Source organism: Pan troglodytes, chromosome 12 (assembly GCF_028858775.2).
Source record: "Pan troglodytes isolate AG18354 chromosome 12, NHGRI_mPanTro3-v2.0_pri, whole genome shotgun sequence".
NCBI lineage: Eukaryota > Metazoa > Chordata > Mammalia > Primates > Hominidae > Pan > Pan troglodytes.
Genome location: NC_072410.2, coordinates 16,536,527 through 16,545,137, shown reverse-complemented (window position 1 = coordinate 16,545,137; position 8,611 = coordinate 16,536,527).

The following is an 8,611-nucleotide window of genomic DNA, read 5'->3' as shown; positions in this document are numbered from 1 at the left end:
TATCCAGAAGGAAGTATCAAAGAGAAAAAAAAAAAAAGCTTTTAAATAATTGGGCCGGGCACAGTGGCTCACGCCTGTAATTCCAGCAATTTGGGAGGCTGAAAGGGAGGATCTCTTGAGCCCAGGAGTCTGAGACCAGCCCGGGCAACATAGTGGAATCCTGCCTGCAAAAAATACAAAAATCAGCCAGGCAAGGTGATGCACACCTGTAGTCCCAGCTACTTAGGAGGCTGAGGAAAGAGGATTGTTTGAGTCCAGGAGGTCGTAGCTGCAGTGAGCCATGATAGTACCATAGCACTCCAGCCTGGGTGGTAGAGTGAGACCCTGTCTCAAAAAATAAGAACAAGAATTAAAGTTAGTTCTATTCAGAAGTCTTACTGAGGACTGTAGGCACAGGCCTATAGTCGGGAAGCAGTTCTTTGAGACGGCTCCGGCCGTGTTTTAGCCACTGCTTATACACAGGAGGTGGGGCTCATATGGGCAAAATTACATCACACTTGCTCAGAAGTTGCGTTCAAGCACAATCACATCAAGGTTTGGGTGTAAGAATACATCTGGTTATAGATCACTAAAGTACATTTGGTTATAGATTATAGAAGCATAATCACTAACCCTGCCAGACGTCTGCCTGCCTTCCTTCCTTCCTTCCTTCCTTCCTTCCTTCCTTCCTTCCTTCCTTCCTTCCTTCCTTCCTTTCTTTCTTTCTTTCTTTCTTTCTTTCTTTCTTTCTTTCTTTCTTTCTTTCTTTCTTTCAGATGGAGTCTCACTCTGTTGCCCAGGCTGGAGTGGAGTGCAGTGGTGTCATCTTGGCTCACTGCAAGCTCCACCTCCGAGGTTCACACCATTCTCCTGCCTCAGCCTCCTGAGTAGCTGGGACTAGAGGCGCCCACCACCACACCCGGCTCAGGTTTTCACCGTGTTAGCCAGGATGGTCTTGATCTCCTGACCTCGTGATCTGCCCACCTCGGCCTCCCAAAGTGCTGAGATTACAGGTGTGAACCACCGCACCTGGCCCAGACATTTTCATATTTGTAGGAAAAGGCAAGGAGTAGGATCATTTATCTTTTAAGGAATATAGTGACTCAGGCAAGAGACATGGGGGGCCACGTGCTTTATTCCGTTTTGTCTTCAAAGCATCTTTCCAAGAGCTGCACAGGGTCCTCACAGAGTCAGGGGCTTTGGGAAATTATGCTGGCAACCCTTCTTCTGCTTGTTACTTCGTCTCACAGAAGGAACCCTGCTCAGAGGCCAAGAAGAATCTAGACAGACAGGCCTCGCTGGGTTCCCCTCTCAACCTATTAGCATTAGGCCCTGCCCCTTTTGTCCAATCCTGGGGTAGAGTCTAATGCTAATAGGTTATGAATTTAAGCATAAACATGGGCATTTTCCCCTGTATCTTTGGGTCTTCATTCTGAAGGCTCCTGTGTCACATAAAACTGTGGTCACATAAATTTGTGTGCATTTGCTCCTATTAATCTGCCTCTTGGCAGTGATTTTCAGCAAACCTTCAGAGGCCAAAGGGGAAAATTTCCCTCCGTCTCTACGCATCTATATCGAGACTAAGGGATCTGGGACTGGTCTGAGATTTCTCTAAGCCAAGGACCCTGCCTGCCCTCCAGTCCCACCAATACCACCATCTCTTCAACTAGGGTCCACTGAGAGACTCAGATCTGCATTCTAGGTGGTATTGAGCTGCAGGTTACAGGAAACAGGTTTATAGGGCAGCAGCCTCTTTCTTATCTTCACAAGGGCAGGAAAGGGTCTGAACTTCTTTTGTGTGTCTTTTAAAACCAAGACAATATGTGTTCAGTTAATATTGATTAAAGGATCAGCCCTGCATCTTTCAGTCTCTAAATCGTAACACTGTATCATGAAGCCACAATGATTAAAACAGTGACCTGCTGGTAAAGAATAGACAAATTACTGGAATAGTGTAGAGTCTTGAAGTAGCCCCAAATAGTTAAGAAAATTTAATACACGATAATTTGAAATCAGTGGGGGAGGAGATGGGTTATTTAATAAATGGTTGAGACAACTGAAGAAAAAGATTATAACTCTCCTGATGTCAAATCCATTCCAAATGACTTAAAAATTTAAATGTAAAAACTGTCAGCATGGGAGAATTTTAAAAGAATATTAAGAAAATAGTAAGAGCTGGGAAGATCCTTTCGAATAATACTCAAAACCAAGATACCATGAAAAGTAAACATTAATACACGTGACTACATTTTAAAAATTTCTACAAAGCAAAAAATGCAAAAAGTGAAAGTTAAAAAAAAGTTAGAATTCAAACCACAAACTGGGCAAATAAATACTTGCAATGAATATAACAAGCACTTAATCATTTAATATAAAATCATTAGCCCACCAATAAGAAACAGACCTTAGAAAATGTGCAAAGGACATGAATAAGCAAGGTATTAAGAAAGAAATCTAAGTGACTCAACCACCTAAAAGGATGCTTGTTCTCACTGAAAATTAAAGAAATATAAATTAAAATAATGAGATGTCACTTTGTACCTATCAGATAAATCAGATGATCCATCAAAATCAGAAAATTCAGTAATACACAGGGAGTGGGGAAATGGCATTTCCAACATTCCTATACATTGCTGGTGGGAGCGTAAGTTTATCTTTAGAGGGCAATTAGACAATATTCTTCCAAAATGCATATACTTTTAAATTTGGTAGTTCAACTTTTAGAAATTGATTCTACTGATGTTCGTACAGGTGCACAATGAAATGTAAATATTTATGGCGCCACTTTTTATAGGAGCCTAACTCTAGACAAAACCTAAGTGTTTACCAAACAAGAGGACTGGTTAAACAAATTATAAAATAGTATTATCTGATAAGGAAATTATTAACATTGCTGTTATAAATCAAGTAGATCTATGTATGCAAAGATGAAATAATCTTCTAGATATACTGTTTAGTTAAAAAATGCACAGGGGGCCGGGTGCGGTGGCTAAGCCTGTAATCCCAGCACTTTGGGAGGCCGAGGCGGGTGGATCACGAGGTCAGGAGACCGAGACCGTTCTGGCTAACACGGTGAAACCCCGTCTCTACTAAAAATACAAAAAAATTAGCCGGGCGTGGTGGCGGGCGCCTGTAGTCCCAGCTACTCAGGAGGCTGAGGCAGAAGAATGGCCTGAACCCAGGAGGCGGAGCTTGCAGTGAGCCGAGATCGTGCCACTGCAGTCCAGCCTGGGCGACAGAGCGAGACTCCGTCTCAAAAAAAAAAAAAAAAAAAAAAAAAAAAAAAAATGCACAGGGGCTGGGTGCACTTGCTCATGCCTGTAATCCTACCACTTTAGGAGGCTGAGGTGGGTAGATTGCTTGAGCCCAGGAGTTTGAGACCAGCCTGGAAAACATGGAGAAGCCCTATCTCTACTAAAAATACAAAAAATTAGCCAGATGTAGTGGCAGATGGCTGTAGTCCCAGCTGCTTGGGAGGATGAGGTAGGAGGATCACTTGAGTCTGGGGAGGTGGAGGCTGCAGTGAGCTGTGATCATACTACTGCACTCCAGCCGGGGTGACAAAGTGAGACCCCATTAAAAAAATGCACAAGATAGCACAGGATAGTGTATTCCTCTTTGTGGGATTTCAAGTAAATGAGCAAATGATGAAATACTCTAAAAATCAAACTGGGCAATTGGCTATCACAATACATATAAAATATAATTTAGTTTCAGGAACAAGAAAGAACACAAGATATAATAATAATATAGTTTGAGCATTTGTAATCCGACAATCCAAAATGCTCCAAATCCAAAACTCTTTGAGCTCTGACCTGCTCAAAGGAAATGCTCATTGGAGCATTTTGCATTTCAGGTTTTTGGATTAGGAATGCTCAACTGGTTTGTATTCTACAAATATTCCCAAGTCTGAAAAAATCTGAAATCTGAAACATATCTGCTCCCAGGAATTTTGGATAAGGGCTGCTCAACTTATAATAATAATAGCAATACCAATAATACCATATATAATATGAGAAAATGTAGAAAATAATTTTTTTTAAGAAACTTTGATTGAGGAAAACTCTAAGCAACTGCAAAACCCAGTAGTCATAAAATTAAATAAGCTGACAGATTCCACTACAGGAAGATTTTTAAACTTCTGAATATCAAAGGACAGCATAAACAAAAAGGGAATTAATGGAAGAAAATAGTTAGTGTGTAGAAGAGATAGATGAATAAGTCTGCATGTGCAAAGAGCTACTTAAAAATCTACTAAAAACAAAAGGTAAATAACCCAATAGAACAGGAATTGTAAAACCAAGTGCCTGCAGAGGTGAGGCAGGTCACAGGAGAAGGTCAGTGGCCTGTTCCAAGAGGATAGGAACGTGGGGCCCATGGGTGCCCCTGCCCACTAGAAGAAGACTCTTTCTTCTGCTTCAGCCATTTGTTGCCAGTGGGGGCCCAGTGTTGTCAGAGCCTCCACATTTTCGAGAGAAGCTGAAAATACAAATTTAAAAAATATTAACTATCTCAATATCTAAATGTTGGCAACTGGCTTAATTTGAAAAGAACTATGAAACGCTGTGTGGAATGAGCAAAAATATACGCCTTCAAACCTTGTTATAGAAAAATGAACAATGGTTGTAAACAGGCCATTCACAAGACAAAAGTCATGACTGACATTTATTCATTGGAAAAAGGCCACAAGATACACTTTTTACCCATCATGTTGCCTGGAATGAAGAAAAATGAATAATAATATACAAGACTTTAAGTAAAAGGATAATTGTATGGTCAGTTGTTAGCAGCTTAAATGTTGATGTCCTCTTACTGAATGGCATTTTGACACTATCGAAAATTTTAAAGGCATGTCCTTTGGTTCAGTAATTCTATTTTAAATATTTATTCTACAAAAATATTTTTACTTGTGCAAAAATATGCACTTAGTATTCTTTGTCACATTGCTTATAAATATGAAACACCAGAAAACTCATTCCCTATGAAAGGATAGTTAAGTAAATTATGGTTGAATCTGCACTGTGTAATGCTCTGTGGCCACTGAAAAGGATGAATTAGCTCTTTATGGCATTCAAAGAGCTCCAAGGTATGGTGCATGAAAAAAGCAAGTTACAGAACAGTACATATTATATGATCTCACTTATGTGGAAAATTATTTGTATGTATACATCTATGTTTATAAATGTACACAGAACAGCTTGAAACTCTGTATTCCAACTGTGAGCAGTGTCAGCTCTGGGGAAAAAGTGTGATTGATGGTGGTGGTAGTGGTGTTGTATGGGGGGACTTTACCTTTTTATTTGGATCAGGGTCAGCAAACTATATCTGTAAAGAACCAGATTGCAAATATTTGATGTTTTGTGGTGCATTAGTTGGGGTTCTCGAGAGAACCAGAGGAGATTTATTATGGGAATTGGCTCATGCGATTTCAGAGGATAAGAAGTCCCACAATCTGCTGTCTGCAAACTGGAGACCCAGGAAAGCCAGTGGTGTAATTTAGTCTGAATCTGAAGGTCTGAGAACTAGGAGCTCTATGTCCCGGGGAAGCAGAAGGTGGATGTCCCAGCTCAAGAAGAGACAGAGAGAATTTGCCCTTCGTTCACCCTTTTGTGGTATCTGGGCCTTCAGCAGATTGGATGAGGCCCACCCACTTTGGTGTGAGCAGATCTTCTTTACTCAGTCTACTAATTTAAATGCCAATCTCTTCTGGAAACACCCTCCCAGACACACCCAGAAGCAATATTTTACCAGCTATCTGGGTAAACCTATTGGGAGAACCTGCCCCCAATATTTCAACATAGGTTCTTTCTATTTTCCATAAGTGTCAGCTGGCTGAGAAATAAAGAGAGACAGTACAAAGAGAGGAATTTTAAAGCTGGGCCACCAGGGGTGACATCACATATTGGTAGGACTGTGATGCCCGCCTGAGTCTGAGACCAGCAAGTTTTTATTAAGGGTTTCAAAAGGGGAGGGGGTTTAAGAACAGGGAGTAGGTTCAAAGATCACATGCTTCAAAGGGCAAAAAGCAGAACTGCTAATAAGGGTCTAACAAGGATCACATGCTTCTGAGGGAACAGGACAAAGGGAAAAAGCAGAACCGCTGATAAGAGTCTATGTTCAGCGGTGCACATATTGTCTTGATAAACATCTTAAACAACAGAAAACAGGGTTCAAGAGCAGAGAACCAGTCTGACCACAAATTTACCAGGGCAGAGTTTTTCCCCACCCTAGTAAGCCTGAGGGTACTGCAGGAGATCAGGGTGTATCTCAGTCCTTATGTCAACCGCATAAGACAGATATTCCCAGAGTGGCTGTTTATAGATCTCCCCACAGGAATGCATTCCTTTCCCAGGGTATTAATATTCCTTGCTATGAAAAGAATTTAGTGATATCTTTCCTACTTGCACGTTCATTTACAGGATCTCTGCAAGAATAAAAACGTGGCTCTTTTTGCCCAACCCCGCAGGCAGTTAGACCTTATGGTTGTCTTCCCTTCTTCCCTAAAAATCGCTGTTATTCTGTTCTTTTTCAAGGTGCACTGATTTCATATTGTTCAAACACATGTTTTACAATCAATTTGTACAGTTAACACAATTATCACAGTGGGCCTGAGGTGACATATATCCTCAGCTTACAAAGATAACAGGATTAAGATATTAAAGTAAAGACAGGCATAAGAAATTATAAAAGTATTATTTGGGAACTGATAAATATTCATGAAATCCTCACAATTTACGTTCTTCTGCCGTGGCTCCAGCCGGTCCCTCTGTTCAGGGTCCCTGACTTCCTGCAACATATAGCTTACCTCAGTCAAGTAGCCATGTAAAATTAACCATCACTGTGAGTTAGTTAATACAAGTAAAGGGCTCACAGCAGTGCCTGGCACAGAGTAGACACAGATGAGAGTTTGCTGCTGCTTTTATTTAATGCTATTCCATGGTAATGGCACTTATCACTGTTTTCAATGAGTATGTAGCTCTCCTTGGCTGGAGTCTGTTTTAGGCAAACTTAAGAGAGCTTACTTTATTATATGGAGTTTCCTAAGTAACTTCTTTTGTCCTATGAAATGAATGAAGGAAGGAGTATGGATCCCCTTAGGAGGTGCACAAGGATTCTGCCTCAGGAGAAGACACACATCTTCACCTAAAAAATTCCCTGCCCCTAAAAGTTATTTCTGGGACTCAAGGCTTCTTTTTTAGTTCTCTATCACCAGCACTGAGTGAGGAAACTGACACATCTGAGTGTGAATCAATATTTTTGAATTGATTTAAATGTGAAAAACACTTCTGCTATAAAAATATGTGGAAAGGCATGATGTACAATGATCTATACACAGTTGATGGTAAAAAGTTTTAGAGTGGCCGGGCGCGGTGGCTCACGCCTGTAATCCCAGCACTTTGGGAGGCCGAGGCGGGCGGATCACGAGGTCAGGAGATCGAGACCATCCTGGCTAACACGGTGAAACCCCGTCTCTACTAAAAATACAAAAAATTAGCCGGGCGTGGTAGCGGGCGCCTGTAGTCCCAGCTACTCGGGAGGCTGAGGCAGGAGAATGGCGTGAACCCGGGAGGCGGAGCTTGCAGTGAGCCGAGATCGCGCCACTGCACTCCAGCCTGGGCGACAGAGCGAGACTCCGTCTCAAAAAAAAAAAAAAAAAAAAAAAAAAAAGTTTTAGGGTAAAAAAGATAAATATCCATAGAGTGGTGACTAAAAATAACACCCCAATTGTTAACCACAGTCGTGTGAGTCGTGGGACTCAAGAGAGGCTTTTTCGTGTCTTTTCTGTACAGTTAATTTTTCTGTAGTGAAGATGTATAACCTTGACGATGAAAGTATAGCAAGAAGCACAGTTTTTCTAAGACTTGACCCCAGGGGGATCTCCTAGGGCAGGGGTCGCCAACCCCCGGTAGCAGTCTGTGGTCTGTTAGGAACTGGGCTGCACAGCAGGAGATGAGCAGCAGGAGAGCAAACAAAGCTTCATCTGTATTGACAGACGATCCTCATTGCTTGCCACCTGAGCTTCACTTCCTGTCAGATCAATGGCAGCATTAGATTCTCATAGGCACATGAACCCTGTTGTGAACTGCACACGTGAGGGGCCTAGGTTGCATGCTACTGCTGAGAAAATAATGCCTGATGATCTGCCACAGTCTCCTATCACCTCCAGATGGGACTGTCTAGTTGCAGGAAAACAAGCTCAGGGCTCCCACTGATTCTGAAACCAACCCAATAGTTCCATAGACTGTTCTTTTGGATAAACAGAGAAATTAACCTTCCTGATCTTAAAGCTTGAAGCTTACATTTGTTTTGTTTGGGTTCCTTCCTCAGGAACTGACCTTCAGGCCTCTCAAAAAAAGTATCAAAGAACTGAAACTCACCAGATCACCACATCCAGACAATGAGACCTGGACACCTCATTCCTTATGATCGCTTACTTACCCCTCCCTAGTTCCTGTTTTCTTACATATTGTTACATTTCTTCCCTGTTACAAAAGCCCCTAGTTTTGGTCAGAGAGATTGATTTCAGACTGAGCTCCCATTTCCTTGGCTGCAGCACACAATTAAAGCCTTCTTCCTTGGCAATACTCATCATCTCAGTGATTGGCTTTCTGTGCCATAAGCAACAGGACCT